We start from the raw sequence: 20,736 nt of genomic DNA, 5'->3' as shown, positions 1-20,736 counted from the left end.
ACAGTATGTGGTGGCATTAGAGTCTGGCACACAACACTGTTAATCTCCCCGCTTAGTTCTGCCAATGCATTGATCGGCAGTAGGATTGCTATTTTTATCCCTACTGTTTGGAGTACAGTCAGTCGTGAACACGTGTCCATTAACGGCTGGGCGCTGAACCATTTTAATCTGTAACTAATAAAAACTCGTAACATTTTCATTAAATCCACATACAGTCTGGGCATTATCATCGGTGCTGGCAGAGTAGCGATCTTGAGTGAGGCAGCAGCCATCGTCAGTGATCTACACTGATTAGACAGCCAGCTTCTTCCTTCACTCCCAAGTAATGGGTACTCAGCATTAGTGTCCCAGATACGTCTGATCTATACGTACATCTATTATTTGGCTGGCAGAGGGAGAGCACCACAATGAAATGGAAAGCTGGAAGAATAAGGGATAGGTCTGAGAAGCGGGAACTAGTAACCCCTGATGGTGAGTAAGGTTTGTGGGGAGAGACCTCCGATCTCCTAGCTCAAGCAGCAGGGATCCATACTGTAGATGAGAAAGTTTCAGCACTGCTATTTCCTTCATAGAGGGGACACCCCCCGCCACCCACCCTGGCCATGCTATTTGGTAAACTTGTGGGGAGAAAACAACTTACCAAGGTGAAAATACTAAAATTAGGCTACTCGTGCAGACTTTAATTCCTGCCTGCTCCAGGAATACGAAGTTTAAATGACTGAACACGTATTTTTGCATTGTGGAGCTGTGTTGCCATTCAGTCGGAGAGGAGAGTGATGCTCTGTGAGGAAGCAGGGCTTGCTGGTGAAAGAGTGTGCTGTCTGGAAAAGCATCCCCTTGCCAAATTGTGACAAAAAGCCTAAATTGGGCAGCAACTGAGGTGTGGAGCTCCAGCTGATGAGGAAGGGACCTGGCTACAGCTCTGAAGAGTGGGAACGCTCCTCTGCTGCGTTATGCCAGCAAGGACACGGGACAGGCTTGGAGACTTGTGTAGGCTCAAACACCCGGTTTCATGAGGTTATGAGAAACATCCACCATATGATGATGGGAGAAGAAGAGGTAGTGTTAGAACTCAAGAGCAGATGGGAAGAAGCCAACGGACCAACAAGTGGTGCTTAGCCTCTGCCCCAGAGCTGACGTCAGATGGAGCAGCTACTGTCAGCTCACAGCCTGCCTGGGGGTGCATTAGCAGGGCAGAGAAAAGGTAGGAAATGCCGAAATAAGGTACATGAGTAATTTGGCTCCCATGTGTATGTTTTATGATGGAAACAGGATCAAATACGACTTTATGCCCCCCCGGCCTCAGCTCTCCTCGGTGCGAAGGCTGGATGCTGCGAGCAGCCGTCCCACGCACTTAACGAGCGGCAATTAAGTGTTTTCTTTTTTCCTGTGTTCGATGAATGGCGTCGCATCTCCTGCGTCACGCACGCAAGGAACCCAGGCAGAGCTCCCATGTGACGGCCTCGGCGCCGCAGTAAGCGTTAGGTGCTCTCTAACTGCCGCGTGTTTGCGTCACCCTGCAGGCGAGCAGGGCCTGTGCAACCAGCACCCCGGGGCCGAGCTCGGCGGCGCTGCAGAGGGACAGGGTCCCGTCCGGGCCCCGGCTGCACCCGCGCAGCCAAGGGCGCAGCAAGGGCGGCTGCGTGTCGGACACCTCCTGCCGCCGCTGCCCGCCGGAGCCAGACGGGCCGCGGCCAGGGAGCGGCCCGACCCCAGGGCCGTCGGAAGCGGCTCTGCCCGCGCTCGCAGCGGCCGTTGCTATGGCAACGACAACGCCCGCCTCTCCTCGCCGCCGGGACGGGTGCGCGCGGGCAAGGGCTTCGCGCCCTCCCCTCCCTCCTGACGTCACGTGCGTGTCCCCTCCGTCCCGCTCCCGGCTGCACCGCCGAGCTACCCCGCCCCGCCCCGCGCGGCCCGAGGGGGCGGGGCGCGCCGAGGCCGCCTGCTGCGGCTGCGCGCAGGCCGGCCCCGCGGCGCGACACCGCCCCCTTGTCCCGGGCTGAACCGTGCGGCCGCGGCGGTACCTGCTCGGCCCCGCCTTGCCATCCCGTGGCGTCATCGTTCCGCGCCGGCACGGGGGCGGGGAGGGGCCTGTTGCCGGGTTACGGCTGTCATCCGCGCGCGCCGCCGCCGTGCTCGCTCTCTCGCCCGCCCTCCCCGCCCCCTCCCGCCCTCCCCGCCCCCTCCCGGCGCCGCAGGAAACGAGCGGATCCCGGGGCGCTGCTGCCCGCTGACCCCCTCCCCTGTCCGGCCCCCCGGCCCGGCCTTGCCCCGCCGCGCCGTCCAGCGCCGCCGCTCCCACATGCCGGAGAGCGGAGCGGCCGCGGCGCCGAGCCCCGCCGCCCGGCTGCCCCGCGCCGCCCGGCTGGGGCCCTAGCGGTGCTTTCCCCCCCTCTCTCCCCCCGCCCCGCCGCTGGAGCCGGGGCCCGGCGGCGCCCGCAGTGCATGAGAGGGAGAGCGTGGCGGGGGCCGCGGCCCGAGCCACTCGCCAGCCGGCCGGCGGCGACGGCACGGGGACCGGTCCTGGGGGCAGCGAGGGGCGGCGAGACGGCGGCTCCATGTGAGAGGACGCGGCGGCGCACCTGAGCCGCCGGGACAGCCGCAGCCGCCGGGGGTGGGGGGAGCGGCCCCGAGGACCACCTGCCCGCAGTCCGCCGGGGGGGGGGGCTGGACCCGCCTGCCCCCTTGAAGCCGCCTGGCCCCCGGCGGCAGCTCCGGGGCAGCGGGTCCCCTCCCGCCGGGGGCTCCGCCTCGCCGCCGGCATCACTTCGCCGGCGGGAAGGTGTTCGCGCCGCGAGCGGAGGGAGACCCCAGCGGAGCCCGTCCCGAAAAGTGAGTGTGAGCGGGAGGAGGGGGGGGTAGGGGGTGGGGGGGGTGGGCTGGGCGTCCCGGGGCCGCCGGTGGAGCACGCGGGGGCCCGGCCGGGGGGGCGCGGCGCCGCCGCTTCCCATGCGGCTCACGTTGCCGGCTGCACACGGTCTGGTGCCCCGCGGGCGGGCGTCCCCCCGCTCCCGCCCGCCGCGGGCCGAGGACGCCGGGGAGCTCCGCCGCCGCCCCCCGGGAAGGGCTGAGGTCGCCTCCGTAACTTCTGCGGCCCCCTTTGTACCCGCCGCGGCGCTGCCCGGGCGCACCGGCCCCTGCGAACAAAGGCGGCGGGCGGTTAAAGGGCTCGGGACCCCTCCGCCCTCGCCGCGAGAGCCGAGCGGAACCGCCGGGGCGGAAAGTTGTGCGGGGCGGGGAGCGCAGCGCACGGCCGCGGCGCGGGAAGCCGTGGGGCTTTCGGACACGCGCACCCCCCCGGGTGGGTGGGTGGGCGGTTTTTGGCCTTTTTCCTTTAAAGGGTTGAGTGGCTCCTAAATAGACCCTGCGGCTGTCTCCTGCCTGCTCGTTTGCATAACACTTGGGTGGGAAAACGCCGCTTATTGTCACGGGGAAACGCTGCGAAGGAGTCGCTTTTTCAGGCAGAGCGTTTCTCTCGTGCAGCTGAGGAGCCCGGAGTAGCGTTGGCTCTTCCTGTTTATCGGAGAAGTTGCTTCTTCGCGGGGCACGGGCGAGTGCTCCTGCCCTGGCTCCACACCTTCCCCGAGGCCGGGCGCCGGAGGTCTCGGCTGGGAGCGGGGCTCTGTCCCGGGGGCTGTTTCGCTTCGCGCTGTAGCGGTTCTGCAGCACGCGGAGTCTCCTTCTGAGCGAAAGCTTCAGCGAGGCTTAGGTTGGGTTTAACAGGCTGTTTGGCTGAAGGAAACGCCACCGCAGTAGTAAGCCGTGGAAGGCACGTTTCTCACTGTCAGTGTTAAATCGTACGACTCAGGAGTTAAACTTTCTAGAACGCGTAGCTTCGTGTGAAGAGGTTCAGTGGTGGGTATTTGGTGAGACTGTGTCAGACATAGATCCAGAAATCGTAATTCTCTGCATGAGTCCAGCCTCAGCACTGCTTCCTCCACATCTCTGGTTGGAGTCTAGAAAGACTTTGAAGGGAAAAGTTGTAGGGTTTGTCTGGCTCTTCACTAAAAGCAAAATAAACAGGCTGTGAACATCCTGTGGGTCACTTGCTAAGGTCCTGCTCTTCTGCTTGTTCTTTACCAGGTGGAGTTGGAAGTAGGCAAAAGCTAAAACGTAGCAGAAATGTACAGCGGCTGAAGGTCTAAAATGCATGCGTGTGAATGAATACTCTGTACTTGACAATTACAGTGCTGTGTGCTCGCTCTCTGCTTCAGTTTGTTTGAGCTCTGCATTTGAGAGTACCTTCAGACTGTTTCCCAACCGTGTACTTGTCTGTTCCATTGGGAAAGCAACAGCCTCTGAAAACTGGGGAAAACCTAGACATCAGTAGGAAGTTCAAAGGTGGATGAAGCACTTGATATTTCATGGTGTATTTTGAGACCAAGTATTCTGACAGGTAAGAATGCTCTTACTTAGACCAAAATATCTCTGTATCTTAAGCTTCCTGTCATCGCTGCTGTTTTCAAAAGGGGGGTAAAAGAAGCTGATCTCTCCATTTGGTTTAGTCTTTGCTTTTCTTGGCCCCAGAACTAGGAGGTCAGGAAAGGAACTTGCATTCTCCTCTGGCCATAGTGTTAAGGAGGTGGTCAGTGTTCTGCTGTATTTAATATCTATGGGAGCTAAATGCACCTTGCCCTTTTTTTTTTTTTCCTACATTGTGATTGCACTTGGTTTTATGTCACTTCCTTGTTCCAAACTTAAATCTGCCCTTTCCCGCTCCATTGTTATCCCGTTGTTAATGGCAGCCTGGTTCTGTCTCTGGATGGCACTTGTTGGTGTTGGGGTTCATAAAGTACCTCAACAAGATATATCGCTTTATGGTATTAAAATGATTTTTGTCAAGGTTTAAGTTTTTCCTCCTGTTGTAGCTTACATCTGATCAGTGTAGTTCCTTTGCTCAAGCTGAATAATGTGCTGTCACAGCGGTGTCTGTTTGGAAGCATAAATGTTTATCAGAAAGTATGTGAAATCCTTCTGCATTAACTGTTAGAGCAGCTTTTGTAATAAGTAGCTTCTTAGTTTAGGGAAAGTGTTTTTATCTTTAGACTCTTAGACTGACAAATTACCTTTACTTCCCCCCATTATGTACGAGCGTGGTACATTGCAAAAGTTTTGTTAATTACTTCAGTGGAATTTGTTGTCTCTGAATCAGTAAAAGAAAGGAACGGTCTGTGATGGTTTAGGCCTGGCAATGTTACTAAACAGAGAGGAATGCTATTCTTCTGCCTCTTTAAAGTAAACCAAATTAGTTAAGTATCTTTTGGTCAGCATGTTTTAAATTCAGGCCATATTTAATGAACTTGTTTAATCTTCTGGACCTTTGTTTCCTGCAGATCACGTGCTCATTCACTGACATTTATGTTGCATTTGAAAGAAAAGTAATATAGAGACATCTGCAGTGCTGCTTCAGCCTTACGTGGGCTATGTATATCGGGTAATTCTTGAAAGAGATGATGAGGATTACATGTAATTGCGCTTGAAAGTGCTCTTCCATGACAGAAAGTATTGAGATTGAGTTAATTTGTGGAAGCTGATGGATGGCTCTCTACCAAAATGCTCCTTGTATTCACAGGTTAGACAAAATGTGTTTTCCAGGATCACTTCTACGGACTTTAAGATGGCTGCTTGCTAGAGCAAAGCCTTCAGATATTTGTCTGATGAACACCTAGAACCATATAAGCGTAGAAATTAACTTATTGTTAACAAACTTTATAGTCTTGTGTTGTGTTGGTACAACCACTGTTTACTGCATGAGCTGTTTGGCTTAAATCAAAGTCCAGTGTAGCCCGGTATGCTTGTCTCTTGGTGGTCACCAGTAGATGTCTGTGGAAGACTGGAGTCAGCACTCTGTGCTTACAAGGGCCTGTCCCAGAACACCCTTCCAGTCGCCATCAGTGTGTGCTGTAGGGCTGTGTCATTTCCATGACTTTGGCAACTCTTAGTGGCTTCCTTTTGGGTGTTTGGTGGCTTTGAGGGAAGAGTGGGCAATTCATGGCATACTGACTTGTTTTGAATTTGAGTTCATCAGCTGTGTTGCATACCTTGTAATCCCTATGTGAGGACGGAGGAGGAATGCTTGATCCCTGTCCGCCCCTCACCTGTCACAATTTTATGTTCAGTATGAAATGAAACATGGCTTTATAGCTGTCCCTTGCATAGATTATGGGTAAAATAATGAAGTGGTAATTTTTTAGCTCTGTTCTCTGATCAGACTGATTCAGTAAATGAACATAATGGCTTGATTAGGTGGTAGCTTAAATATTAAAGCATGCATTTGCTTTGTCCTTTGAGGACTTTGCATATGCAAGACATTGTGGCTCACTTGTGTGGGAACGTTTCTTGGACAGGGAATGGGAGCAAGTATTCTATTTTGATGTAGTGAATCCTGCCTAGTTTTTTCCACTGGCAGTTCTGATCAGCCACTCCAGTGTTCATCCTGTATCTGTGTATACATTGCAGTTTAGTGTGTTTTGATAAATAATCACAAATTTTTTGTCAGTGATGTGGATATGATCTGTCTTGTAAGCACTTCCACTTGCAGCCCACAATTCCTGAAGTTTATGCTTCAAGAAGAAGAACAATAACTGTTCATGGGGCTTTTGTTTTGATGTTTCTCTCCCCTCCCCCAATGTTTACTTTTAAATAGCAGATTTCAGACCAAAATAATTTAAATTTGGAAGCATAATGCATTTAGTATTATAACTTTGTTTTCAGGGTCAGGTACTTCGAACATAAGGAATATCAGAACGAAAAAGAACTACTGCATTCAATCTGGTTTGTGACAAAAACTACGTCGTCATCTCATCAAGACTGTTCATCTTTGCAAAACAGTTAGGTCTTTGCTATTCAGTAGCTCTTCAGTATTTTGTTTTCTCTGTATTTTCTGAGACAACTCCAGTTATTCTTACAAGGGCAAAACAGTGTATTTTTTCCGTGATGTTGTGTCCTCACATGCTAGGAGACATCTTTTCCCCTTTGCTGGGACAACTGAGGATGTTACCATTGCCTAGAGAAAACACACCCACAGCTCAGCTGGTTAAGAGGGCACGTGTGAAATAGTCCTTATTGTCCAAAACTACCTTCTGTGAATCGATTCTGTGATTCTGCCTTGCTTAGCTCAGATAAGCTTTGCCTGCATCTTGAGCTGAGCTGGTTGGCTTCACACTGGAAGGTGAGGAGTGCTGGTATGTTTTGTTTTGCTGGCACAATTCTGATGTGGTAGTTTAATAAATTACAAACTCATAGGATAGTTTGGGTTGGAAGAAACCTCAAATGACCGCCCAATTCCAACCACCCTGCCATGGGCAGAGACACCTTCCAGTAGGCCAGGTTTCCTGAAGCCCCATCCAGCCTGGCCTTGAACACTGCCAGGGAGGGGTCAGCTACAGCTTCTCTGGGCGATCTGTGCCTGGGCCTCACCACCCACACAGTATAGAGTTTCTTCCTTATGTCGAACTTAGCTTCCCCCTCTTTTAGTTTAAAAGCCTTACCCCTTGTCCTATCACTATGGTCCCTGATAAATAGTCCCTCTCCAGCCTTCTGGAGGCCCTGTAGTCCCCTTTTAGGTACTAGAAGGCCTTCCCCTAGCCTTCTCTTCTCCAGGCTCATCAAACCCAATTCTGTCAGCCTCTCTCCATAGGAGAGGTGCTCCAGCCCTCTGATCGTCTTTGTGGCCCTCCTCTGGATTTGCTTTAACATCCCTGTATCTTTCCTGTATTGGGGATCCCAAAGCTGGATGAAATACTTTAGGTGGGGTTTCCACAGAGTAAGGGGGCAGAATCACCCCTTGACCTGTTGGTCATGCTTCTTTTGATGCAGCCCAAAATGTCGTTGGCTTTGTGGGCTGCAAGCGTGTGTTGCTAGGCCACATTGAGCTTCTCATCCACCAACACCTGCAAATCCTTCTCAGAGCTACTTTCAATTATAAGCAGGTACATGCTCACAGGTAGCTACAGAAGCAAGATTTGCTGTCAAATGGCTCTTATTTTCCCCTCCTAAATCCCTCCAGTGTGATCAGCAGTGGCAATTGCAGCATGAACTAGTAACATCTGTCTAGTTTTTTGACCAGAGACAAGACCTGAAAATGGATAATTGTACCAGTATGATATCTTCTGTAATGCTATTTACCTCAAACTGTATTTAAAAAAAAAATGATTTCCCCTTAATAGTCCCACAGGAGCTTGAAAGTACTGTTCAGATTCTGTAACCCAAATATATTGTTATGATGCTCATTCATGTTTTTGATGTGCCCTTGATGTCATTGGGATGTTTGGGGAGAAATGTGTTTCCTGAAATGGCTCCATCTGTGTTTCTGACTGGTCACACAAGACTGCTTTCTAGCAGCTGCAGTCTCCAGGAAACCTGTAGTAGGTAGGGTATGGCTAAGCTGGCCTGACTGAGTTCAGTTTTGTCTCGTGACCTGAAATTTCATGACTGCTTGTAGCATAGGGACAGCTCTGAGGTAGTTAACCTTAAAGTAATGCTTCCTTGTTTAAGACTGACTATTCTAAGTTGTCCAAAATGTGAATGCTTTGAAGTGCTTGATTTCCTGAAAACCTTTCAGTAATATGGATGGTGTGAGCTGCTTGTGGCTTCTCTGGATAAGGAGCGCTGAGAAGTCTGTGAGCTCTTCAGTGTGGGCAGTCTAGGGAGAAGTGTATTCAGTGGGCAGGGCGTACTGCTGAAGCAGCACTTTCAAGGCATGAGATTTGCCTCCTTACCAAGGCAGGAGAGGTGACCACGGGTGGAGCCAAGAGGTGTGTGTGTGTTGTGCTGAGACCTGGCCTTGTGGAGCTGGAGCTGTGGGGAAAGGGATGCTGCAGGGAGGAGGAGTTGCAATAGTTTCACCTAGACTCTCCTTAAAGCTTGATCAAGGAGTCTTGTCACTGCAGCATCCCGGGTCGTAATTGTGGGTTCGTTCTTTCCCCTCCCTGGTCCCCCTCTTTATGCACTGGTGTCTCTTGGAAAATTAGATACCTAAACTGATTATGGGATAATCATTATCCTTGTTCCTGTGTTCCCTTCCCAGTCCCACAGCCTTTTGGACTGATGTTAAAACTCATTGTGCTCCTCCTTGAGCACTTCTTCCTTTAGAAATGTTGCTTTGGGTAGATAGCTAGGAAGGTGGGAGGAGACCTTGATGTGGTCCAGGATACTGGAGACTTCCCTGACATATTCCCTTCATGGGATTATCAGAGAGCTTAAGGATAGTGGTGGAGAGCTGACTGCACATGGAGTGTTGGGGGGTCTTTGTGATGGAATGAAGTACTCTCGAACTCTGTCATGCAGAGTTAGGGTTACTCAGCTGTGGCTTTGTGTTGTAGGTTGTGGCAATTGTTTTGAACTTCTGCAGGACAGAAACTGCAAACCCAGGGTGCATGGTGTTGATAGAATCTGCTTATCTCTGCTCTCTTTGACTGGCATTATGTCCTTGTTGCACATTGGCTCTGTGTTCTCACAGATGCTGGCAAATACTTTTGGAGCATGTGTTTTTAAGGATAAAGTCTATCATGTTTTCTTTAAGGTGAAGCTTTGTTTGATGTATCACGAACTGCATGTGAAAGGATATTGTTGTCTATGTAAAATGTGTGATACACTTTATATGTGTCCTTATATATCTGCAGGAATGAAAATAGTCACAATGTTTTAAGAAGCAAACAGGCTACTTCAGGACAAGCTGCTTGTCTTGCTAAATGACTGACAAGCCCAAAACAGCACAAGCCAAAGCCAATGGGGAAGAAAGGGTTTCAAGTTTTTTCCCAACTTCCCTTTTTAGGAGGGCAAGCTGCTCAGTGTGTTCCCTGGCAAGTGCAAGCCTTTCAGCATTGTAACGTAGCTCATGCTTGAGAAGTTGCTCGCTAGCTATTGCAGTGGCTGCGAAATCTAGCATTTCTTTGCTAAGCCTGACAATAGTGAGTACATGCTTTTGTTGCCTTCTCCATAGCCTAGTAAAGCTGTTTTTTGAAAGCATATTTTCTTTAGTGTTTACGGCTGTCACCACTTAGTAATGATAACCAAAGCTACAACTGCAGATTCAGGTATCTCAAGTAATGTTAGTCATCTTTTGTGGCAAGTGTGGTCCCACGTATGGCATGGTTGTAAGTCTCTATCAAAGGTGGGATGGCTAGACCTTTGGTTTACTGAATGTCTTTGTACGAGTGTTACTTATGGCCCTGACCTTAGGTGAAGTGGTCAGTAAACATGCAGTTTGTTGACAGCAAACAAGCAGCTCCTGCTGTTAATAACTTGTCATTTTCTTTGAATTCATGCAATGATGCTCAAAGCAAGAGATATTCTAGCACAATAGAGAAGGGCCCTGAAACTGTGAGTCTGGCGGCAGCCACATCTAAGTTATTTGTAGCATTTGTTTCTGAGTTCTGCTGTGGCAGTTTCTTCTGTTGTTGCCAGAGCTGATGAGTATGTCTTCAGATCTGTGGCGTTTCTGTGAGTGGGTGGATCCCTGCGATGACAGGTAACTTTTTTCTTCACTGTGGAGTACAATAGTGACAGTTTTTATGGATCTTGAGGGCATCCTTTAAATGGCACTAGGGTAAAATGGCTGTGGGCTGGGTTTTTTGCTTTTGTTTACCCCCAGCTTGAAAATTTTTGTCCCTGTTTCTTTCTCCACATACCTAGATAGCAGGTATCTAGGTATTGGATATTGCAACAAGATGGAATTTGAAACAATCAGCTTGTTTGGGACACCATGGTTGGGAATTGTTTTTCTTCTAACATGCTACTTGTTATGAGAGTCCTGGGGAAGGGAGACTATGATTCTACCCGCTGCACATCCTTCCCATTCCAGACTGCCTGTCTGGTGCATGTTTTAGCTTCTCTGTGTAGTCAAGAGGGGGGAGATGCATACCCTTGTGACAAGCCTCGGGTAGAAGGGGGCAGTTTTACCCCTCTGCTTTGATGGCGTGCTACCGATGGTAGCAGGTGGATTCTGAGTGTGTGTGCTCTCTGGTCTGGTTAAAAGCTGGGCTCAGTCACTGCTTGACGCCCAGGGTGCTGGACTTTGTCTTGCCCTGGGCTTGCTCTGCAGTACCAGCTGTATGGCATGTGGTCCTGAACAGCCGGCTGCTTTGTGTCTGTGAAACATGGCGAGGGTAGCATGAAAGTTTGGTAGCCCCTTAATAACACAGCAGTAATTTTAACTACGTTTTGTCATCATGTGTCTTCAGAGAAGTGATAATACCTGTGAAATAGGCCCTGCTAAGACCATCTCACATGGGCAATCTTAGGTGAGCAGTAATAGACAGTTGTCTGCACTTTACATTTTTCAGGCCTGTAATACAGAAGTGTGTTTGTGTTAATGACCCTGATTATCTCCTTAATGACAATTCCTTAGCTGGTCTAGATGTTTAACTCAATTTTCAAAGTTTTATGTACCTGACAGCGCACTGACACAGGGGTGGTTCTCAGACATGGCTTGCTGTAGCAAACAACTTTGACATTCAGTTATATTTGACTTGTTTCCAGGACATACTGTTTCTTCATTTCGGGTTTTGTGTTGTATTCCCAGCTTTATAGCTTATTGCCATGGTAAATCTCACAAATTGTTTTGTTGTTATTTGTCCTTTGAATGCTGTTACACTTGATTATTTTGAAATCAAGTAATTCCCGATATGTGACAGAAAAGAAGTGGGCTGATACTGAAATAACCGAGGGTCAAACTTCAGCTCAGTCATTACTGATGTTTGGCTGTGCCTGGCGGGAGCACTAGATAACACTCAGTGTGACTCAGGAGCACAGGCAGGGTTTTTTTGTTTGAAGGGTAGAAGTGGGTGGTGTCCCATGTCATGGGCTGGATGTGCTGCTGCCTAGGTAGGGGAGCTACATGCTGTGCTTGCTGGCTGCCTATGTAGGAGGTAGGTACAGTCATCCCGCTCAGCTTGCATGTTGTTTACAAGGGCTGTGGGAACCTTTCGAAAGGGTGCTGGGAATGACTGGAAAAACAAAAGCTTGTTTGGTGGCACAAAAGAAATGTTAAGGTTTTGGTCCTTCTTTTTCCTATTGTTTGTTTACACTGCAGTGTGGTGGGAAAGAAATTGATTGCTGAGGTAAGGCATGACCTAGCAAAAGATTAATAAAGAGAAAATTAAAACAATTTAACCTTTTTCATAAAGTCTTTTTGAATGTGTTGCAAAGGCCAGAGTTTCCTGAGACGTTATATTCACTTGTCCTTTGCAGGGTTGTCATTTCATGTTGCATTTTTGCTGCTTAGTTGCTGCTCAAAAGGAACGATTCCAAACAGCTTCTCTCATGCCCAAGCTCTTCCTGTGCTAGCTATTGATTTAATCTGACTTTCTGGTAATTAATTTTGTGCTGTTGGTTTTCTACTATTTTGCCTCCCTGAATTTAGTGAGAAGGGAACTAAAAATCAAATGAAGTTGGCTCAGTATGACATGGGATGTGGATTGAAGCTGGCACAGGGGATGCACAGCTGGTGGCGAATCCTTTGGGTACTGACTGGCCATTAGATCAGCTTAACCATGCCCTGAAACCTAGTGGTTGTGGTTTGATGATCTGCTGAAGCCAGCGTGGAGTATGTGCTGCACCCTGATTTTGCTCCCTTTCACCCCCTTTTGGGTTTTTGTTGTGCTGTCTGTGTCTCAAATACAGCTGGTTGCTCACCATTGTGAGGGCTAGTGCTGCCTGCGTTCTTAGCCTTTTGGTAAGGGGAGAGTGGGATTGCCCCTTTTAACAGAAAGACAAATTTAAGTAATCTAAAAATGTTTATAATGCAGATAGAAGCTGCAGAAGTATTGTCATATGCCTTAGACTGTAAACTGTATGTGTGGCAAAAACCACCTTCAGCTACTACTGCCAGTTCAACCCACAAAACTGAGCATGCACTTGATCTTCAAAGGTTTTTCCCTGGAGTTCTCTTCATATCACAGTCATAGCTGTGCCAATCTGGACAAACTAATCCTTTTATTCAGTAGAGCTACGTTTAACACAGTGATCAAAGCTACAGTGTGCAGTAGTATTAGTATTCAAATCTGTAAAACACAAGGGAAACAAATTGTTCTTTGAGCAGCAAAGCTAACAGAACCTAGTTTCCTGTGGATTTGTATCCTCTGTCTGCTGCTGTATCCCATCACCGCAGTGACACTACTGTCCCAATATCTTGGGTCACCTCCCTTATCACAGTATGTTTTGATCTTGCTGTCTGACTACCGTGCTACTCCCCGTATAACCCACCAAGCTGTTTTTAGTTTGCTAGCTGGGCTAAGGGCAGCGGGTGCTGTGACTCTTGCAGAGCTGCTATGTGTATGCTGGCTGCTCCCAAAGCAGGGGGGGAAAACGTCACATTCAAGATTTCTGCAGATTGTAGAGCTGAGAGTTTTAACTTTTATGCTGCTCTCTATTAGTTACCATCTCCAGAAAAGAATTAGGATTTCATGATGGGACATACATGTGTTTTTCTTTCTTTTCAGAATTGCTTCTTGGACAGGTATGTAGTGCCACTGGGAAGTTTCAGGTATAAAACTTTTCAGTAGTTCACCATTTCTCAAGATCTGCCTTAACGGTTTTTACAGCTTATGCCATTTAAGACAGCACATAATCCTTTTTAAAAGTATGTTAGGTTTATAGTTTAAGTGATTTTATTTGTTGATTTTTTTTTTTTAACCATGTTTGTGGATCTGAGCAATTGTTGCATGGAAACACAATGTCTTGTATTAATCATGAATTTCATAGTGAAGTCTTACCTTGTTCATGATGTTTTAACTCTATAGCTTAGTCGAATATATTCCTGTTAAACTTCAGTTGAACTCAAAGTTCTTAGGGTTTTTTTAATACCTTTTCCCGTGTGTTACTCTGCATCTCTGTTACAGTTAACATTCCTGGTCTTTCTGATGCTTTACAAAGTGACTACTTGGAATGTTGTATTCAGTTTGTAAGGTACCAAGTTTAATGTTTCCCAGAACATTGTATACACAAGCTAACTTTTTTCTTAACTGAGTATCATTCTTCAGTGGACTATCCACCTGTCTCTCCCTGAATCTGTTAAAATCCAGAAAGTTGGTGAGTAGAATATTCGCTTTGACGTGTAGTGCCTTGTCAGTTGCTTATTTTGCCTGTCGCATATTTCTCTTTTTCATCTAGGTTGGTTAGACTATCTGAAATTCTTACAGTTCCTTCTCTTAACCGTAATAATTTTGATGGGAGTTTTGTTACTTTTTGCTTTCTGGACCATGAGGTGAAGCAGTTCTAGTGGGGAACCCTGGCCTCCTGCTGTTAACCCTTTTCTGTAAGTTAACAGACCACTTACTGTTTTGTCTTTTGAGGCTTTGTTGCTGGCATCTAAATGCAAATAATGTTTTCCTCTAACACCAACATTAATTTTATTTCATGGTCTCTTGAGACTTTTTGAAAGTAATGTTTTTCAGCTATTTCTCCTTAGTTTGCTACTAGCAAAAAAAAAGAAAAAAAGCAAAAAAAAAAAGCAGTTTCCTTTGCAGAAACCGTGCTGTGTGTATTCTCTGATACATACACAGGTTGGTTTTACAATAGCATTCTCTAAACAATTGTTTCAGCTAGCTTGCTGATGGATCAAAGGCTTGTTTGTTTGTAACACACTAAATCTTATTTACTGGGCCTTTTAAATGTAGGCAAGTTTTCTCACATTCTAATATTAAGTATTTTTAGTACAAGGTTAATGTAATTTTATAATAGTCACAAATGATTTTTTTCTGTTGCTCCTCTGGATGTAACCCAGTTCTGATTTCTGCTACTAAAATGAGAAAGCACAAAAGGACAACATTTACTCCAAATGGGATGTTGGTGGTTTAGGTTTGTTAGCTCTGTTCCGCTCCCCTAAATTGTGTAGTGGAGTGCTGGCAGCTGAGACGTGTGTGCTCAGGTTATACCTTCTTAGACTTTGAGTGTAGGATTGGGAGGTCTTGAATTGAGATCACAGACACTGCAAGATGTGAAGTGGAGATGGAGCAAACAGGAATACAGAGGTCTCCCTAATTAGTCAAAGGGCTGGCACTTATGAATTGTTCTTCAATCTATTTTTTGTATCCCTTTTCAGGAAGGAAAACAACCTGCAGACCCAACCCAGGGTGAGTCATTCAGCTTTGCTGAGGAGAAAAAATGGCAGCCAGGACTTAGTCCTGGTAGTAGACCATTCTGCTGCCCACTAAGAGCTTGCTCAGACACAGTGTGTAGGAGGCAAAGCTATGAAACTGCTGTGAGTGTTTTGGTGGAGAATAATCAGTAATGTTATTCTGGTAGAGGTGTAATAACTTTTTAACTAATACTTTGAACGAAAGGTCAAGCTCATTAAATGTTTGAATTAAATATGTTTTATCAAGCTAGAAGTTTTGGGATCCAAACATTAAAATAACTTTTCTATGTTTTAATTGGATTGTTCTGTTTTAAAATGTGTTTATTGAATAATTTAAAAACAGAAGAATTGCCACACTGGATCACACTGACGACGTTTCCAGCCTAGCATCCTGTGTCTGATAGCAGCTGTAAAGAGAAAATCGTGTACAGGAACCCAGAAGTTACCCAGTTCTTTGCAGCCTGTCTCAAAAACCTGTGTAAGTGCTTGCACGGGAAAACTGAGAACAAGAGAAGTGTTAGATACTTCTCTGTTTGTGTTTGCTGTGCAGCTACTTTCAGCTCACAGAGTCTCCGAGCCAGAGATTGTTTCTGTCTTTTCAGAAACTCTTGAATGATTTTTCTTCTGTGAACTTGTCCAGTTTCTCCTTGAACCATGTAAATTTTTCATCTCAGTTGCATCCTTTCACAACAAACTCCACAGGTTGTCTAGTTGTGTTTTGAAGGTGGCTCCTAGCTGCTTTAGCTGCTGCCTAGTGTTGGTATTGGAAGGACGATGAACAGTCAGTTACTACCCTTAGCTTTTTGTGTCCCTCACTTTTTAGTCCCCTGAAATTGGGCTCTTTGATCCAGAAGAGACCATTTTTCAGGTATCAGTGCTTCTATACTTCAGTAATTTTTGCTGAAACAATGCACACCTTGTAAGAAGACAGATACTGCTTTAGTAACTGCTTGATTTTTTCTTTTTTAATTCAAAAGGAGAGGTGCTGTTTGGCCCCTGGTGTATACTAGGATCTTTCTGAAATGATAAATAGCAAGTGTTCTAGGTTAGTATTGCAACTGTTGCAGCCAGGCAAATCAAACAAAAATTCGGCTCTTCTAATCAAAGTTGTCTTTTGATCTGCTGTGTTAGTACATTGGCAGCCTTCTTTTTAAAATTTTCATCATATATATGAGTACTTGGGTGAAGAAAAGTTATTTTTGTGTTTACTGTTTTTCTGTAAACCTCTAAAATCTTTATGCTGATTTAAGATAAATGTATAGGAAAATAAATAGATTCTGTAAACTGTATCTTGAGGCCTTATTGAGATAGGAATAGCTTGTACCTTACAGAATTTCTTTAAAAGCTGATTTTAAATAGTAAGCATAGATGATTTTTGTGTTTGTGTCATTATCACCATCATGAGGACAAACCTGAAGATGCTTGTGATGCATTTTAACTCAGTGCTTAATTTTCTGTTGCCACTAATGTTAGGCTATCATATCAATTCTTGGGGAGTACAGGTGAAGACAGGTAAATGAAATCCAGGTCTGATCCTGCAGTCATTGAAGCAAATGCTTAAATGTAGTTGTACGAACAGCTGTGGAAAGCTAGGTGTCTGCATAAATGTTGGTTGCATCAGTAGCTGCAGATGTAAATTTGTCATACTTTTGTTGCCACAGAACAAAAATAATGGTCAGTTTTGCATTGATAACACAATCTAAAGAAGTACAAGGAACTTTTCATTAGTCTAAGCTTGCATTTATTTGTTTAGAAGAGCAGGAATTTAATTTCTGAAGAGCAAGATTTTTCAAGTACACTTGAGTCATTTAGGAAGATAAATTCCATTGACTTTGTACCATGAGAGGAAAGGAATTGAACTGAAGCAGAGAATTAGTTTTGGAAGCTAAGCAAACTGCAAAGTTCAGTTGATCACAAATAGCAGGCAGCATGTTCTGTTCGGAGATCTGTGAATCTTCTTAAGCCTAAATGAACTTACATTTGACTGTAAAATCGTTGGAAGACTTCATCAGGTATGAGCAGGGAGAATTAGCAAAATGTGAATTGGGGGCTTAACTGGGAAAGCATTATGTTTAAACTTATTTTTAATTGCTGTTTAGAAGTCATGTTTATCTGCTCTCAAGGAGGATGTAGGAAAAGTGTTGTGTAACTCTCTCTTTAGAATCAGTCTTCGCAATAGTTATTGTGCTGCTGTTTTCTTTGCCAGCACATGTCAGTGGTGCAATAGTAGGCAAAAGACTCCAAAGTCCGAGAAAAGCTTTAAGTGAAAACCTTAGAAGATGGTTGAAACTACTTACAATTAAGTGAAATTAACTGTCTGTTTTTGCTATGAAATGTGCTGGTAGTTTGTTTGCCTCTTGACTACTTGTTAATTAACTATTTGCTTGGCAATAGCTAGGAAGACTGCAAAACTTGTTGTATGACTCTTGTTTCAGCTATCAGTTGCCTTTCTGTGCCTTATCATGCTGCTTGACAACTGTTTAATTGAAAGGCTTCACATGCTATTGAAATGTTATTGTTAGAATAAGCATTTAATTCCAGACAGGGGATATAATCTGTGGCTCGATAGTGAGAGTCACTGTGTAGGGGGAGGCATGCTATCGCGGTCCTAGATAGCAGACCTGTTTATTTTATAAATACAGATTAATTTTTTTTTTTTCCTGAAGAGCAAAGCACAGAACCTTGGCTAATTGTAAATATCTCTGAGTGGGGAGAAATATTTTACCATTGTTCTCTTACAAGAGCTTCTGCACAGAATTCAAATGCTACATCCAGTGTAACAAATGGGAATCTTGTCCCTGAGAAATTGGGAGTAATAAGGGTGAAACTTGCTCATTTGTTTTTGCTTGTGTAGTTGTGAATATATAAACCACAGTAGTTAGCACTATGCTTCACAAAAAGAGTCAGATGAGAAATTGTCGCAGAATGATTTCAGGTTGCTTCTACACTCCTTTGCCACTAGGAAGGACAAGGGGTATTGCACTGTTAAGTATGGGCAACAGATCATGTATACATAGGGTTTCCCCCCACCCTAGATCTTGTTTTGTTTTATTGTCTGTGCTAATGTGTTATGCAGCTACAATACCTGTATGTTACTGTTGGAAAAATGTCTTGCAAAGATTTTAAATATAGAGATTTAGAGGAACTACATCTGCTTGGGTTGTTTGCCTGGCTGTTGGTGACTAGATGGGAAGATGTGTTCCCAATTGTCCCCCTCCCCTCCCCCCCTTCTCCCCCCCCCCCCCCAACTCACCCCCGGTCATCACGGTATAATGGAGCTGACTTTTTAATGAACCAAATTTAGAAATGATGAGGAAGGGAGGAGACTTCAATTTTTTTTGTTTGTTTTAAGGATTGCTGATACTGTACAGGTAAAGTGTGTTATGGCAAAAATACTGATCTTGCTTGGAAGAAGTTTGTGGCCATAGTCTTGTTACAGCTTGTTATCAAGACCCCACGCAACAACACTGAATACAGGGGAATTAAGTTCAAACTTTGTCAGCTTTAGTTTAATTGAAAGCAGTGGACACACGTACTTAAAGTGTTTTTGATCTTTGCTCACTACGGCTCTTCTAACTTCTTCTCTTTGTCAAATCCAAACGAATCTTTGGATCCAAACTGAGAGCATTCATTAAGTGATTTTGTTGTTGTACAGAATTATGGTGCTGCCTTTTTTTATAGGTTGTCAGTGTCACATAGGGAGCTATGCATAAGTCATATGATAAGTTTCAGCTCTTTTGGGGGTGGGGGGAGGATACCTTGCAGTGGAGGGGGAGGGCAAGGAGGAATGGAGGGATGACAGATCAGACAAAGTCTAAAGTTGTCTGTTGAATAGGCATGAAAGCTTGCCTTGCACTTAACTGTCTTTTAAATAGTGAGTGCTAAGGTTTTTTAGTATCAGTTTAAGGAAGTGGAGAAGTTAACAGGTTTTAGAACTTTGGAGTTGGTGATTTTTAAGAAAGCATAGTTAAATGCATTCTATGAGGTTTCTGATGTTTCATAGACTAACAAAAGGTTGCTTTATTAGTAGCTTTAATGAACAAATCGCTTTATTGGCTTAGACATACTGGTTGCTTTGTCGGTCCAAACAGCTATGGGTTCTTGTTTCAATTCACCATTGTGCGAGAGTAGAGAAGTGATAGCCATTGACCTTCTGTTAAAGCACAATAAAAAGTTTTTTGTCAAGAAGGAAAGTGTGCGGGGAAAAGAGCAGGGCAGCTCTCTGACTGGAGCTCAGCAACGTAAAAACCAAGAGACCCTGTACCTCTTCTCTTGTTTTTCTTGCTAGGTGGTTCAGTATAGTTAACCACCTGAAACAAGAAAAGGCAAGACTGACTTTCTGAAGGCTGTTGTTCATGGACCCTGTGTATAAAGAAAGAAGGTATTTGTGTTGTAGCTGTAAGGAAGCGTATCAAGTAGGTACTCAATTAGTTCTGAGTGGAAAGTGTATTAGTCTTCAAATAATTTCTTTGTTATTGATTGTCTGGTTTGTTTTAAGTGGTTAACGTATGTGACTTAGCCATAGCCTTTGTTAGAATTAAGTGACCATGTTTTATGTCTTAAATTGCTTCCTAATAATTTATTTAAATGTGCTAATACTGGTTTTTTTTTCTACCTATATGGATAAAACAGAGGAAACTTGTCAGATACTGTGGACTTTCACTAATGACAATACTTAGTTCTCAAAGCTGATGTCTGTGTAATGAAAGGATGCCATATCAGGTGGGATGATATTGCAGTCTCCCAGCTCATTTTTGGAGTTATCAAATCACTTAAACTTAGAATTTTACTTGTAAAAGATGAGTGTTTTCCTGTAACCAGAAGAATAATAATGTTGCAGTTGAAGCTGGGGATTCGGATAGATTTGCCAAATGTATTTACATTGCATAACATGTGAAGTTATAATCATGATTAGAAGGATTAGGAACTTTCTTTTTAATGAAGGCACTGTATGAGAACAATCTACCGTTCTCTGCAAATACTTTTTTCTTTAGGGTGAGGGAGCACAGTTCAGCTTAGACGTCCTGTGAGCTGGCTGCTTTCTGGTTTGCAGGTTTGCAGTGGGACACTTGGCTGTCATTTGGTGGGAGCAGCTTCTGGAATGTATTTTACACTTCAGTTACACTTTGAGTTTTGTTGTAGGGATCCTGTTGTATGCTTGACAGCACTAAAGCGTTGGGCCTAGTTGGTAGTGGTGTGTGTGCCTGTGTTACAATAGAGAGTTGGGAATCATTGTTTTTCTCATGGAGCACTTTCGTGCCCTAATGTGTTACTAGTTCCTCAGGAAACTTAAGTTTTCCCTGAGACAATTTCTTCAGGGGAAACTGTGACAAACAGTGAAGCAATCATTGCATAAATTTATCTAGATTTCATTTTTGATGCAGTTGTTCCCTATAATCTTTTTTCCCTTTGAAGCTAGGAGTGAGATTGGGTGAGCTTGTGTACGAATACAGTGAGGAGAAGCAGGGCACTGAGGATGTGTTCAGACTGTGGATTGCCAGCCCTGTTCAGAGAGGAGCTGACTGGACATCGTGCTCTGGTTAGCAGCTATAGCTTAGCAGTGCTATTCAGAGGAAGTAGCTTTTGATTTTCTTAAATTTTATTCTGAACCTTATAGCATTGAAATGCCATTAATATAAAACTTGCATGGTTTTGCA

The 20,736-nt window shown here is 45.3% G+C and overlaps 1 protein-coding gene across 1 annotated transcript in view; it reads left to right on the top strand.

The window, feature by feature from the left end:
- The first annotated feature begins 2,766 nt into the window (after positions 1-2,766).
- Positions 2,767-20,736, top strand: part of FBXW7 (F-box and WD repeat domain containing 7) — a 184,698-nt gene continuing 166,728 nt past the window's right edge. Inside the window, exon 1 of the mRNA XM_084263309.1 lies at positions 2,767-2,832. The gene's annotated coding sequence lies outside the window, so the exon portion shown is untranslated. The remainder of the gene's footprint in view (positions 2,833-20,736) is intronic.

This window comes from Gallinula chloropus (assembly GCF_964237585.1).
Source record: "Gallinula chloropus genome assembly, chromosome: 4".
In the NCBI taxonomy this organism is placed as follows: Eukaryota; Metazoa; Chordata; class Aves; order Gruiformes; family Rallidae; genus Gallinula; species Gallinula chloropus.
The sequence above is the reverse complement of the archived record's forward strand: the minus strand, read 5'-3'. Positions and strand labels throughout refer to the sequence as shown.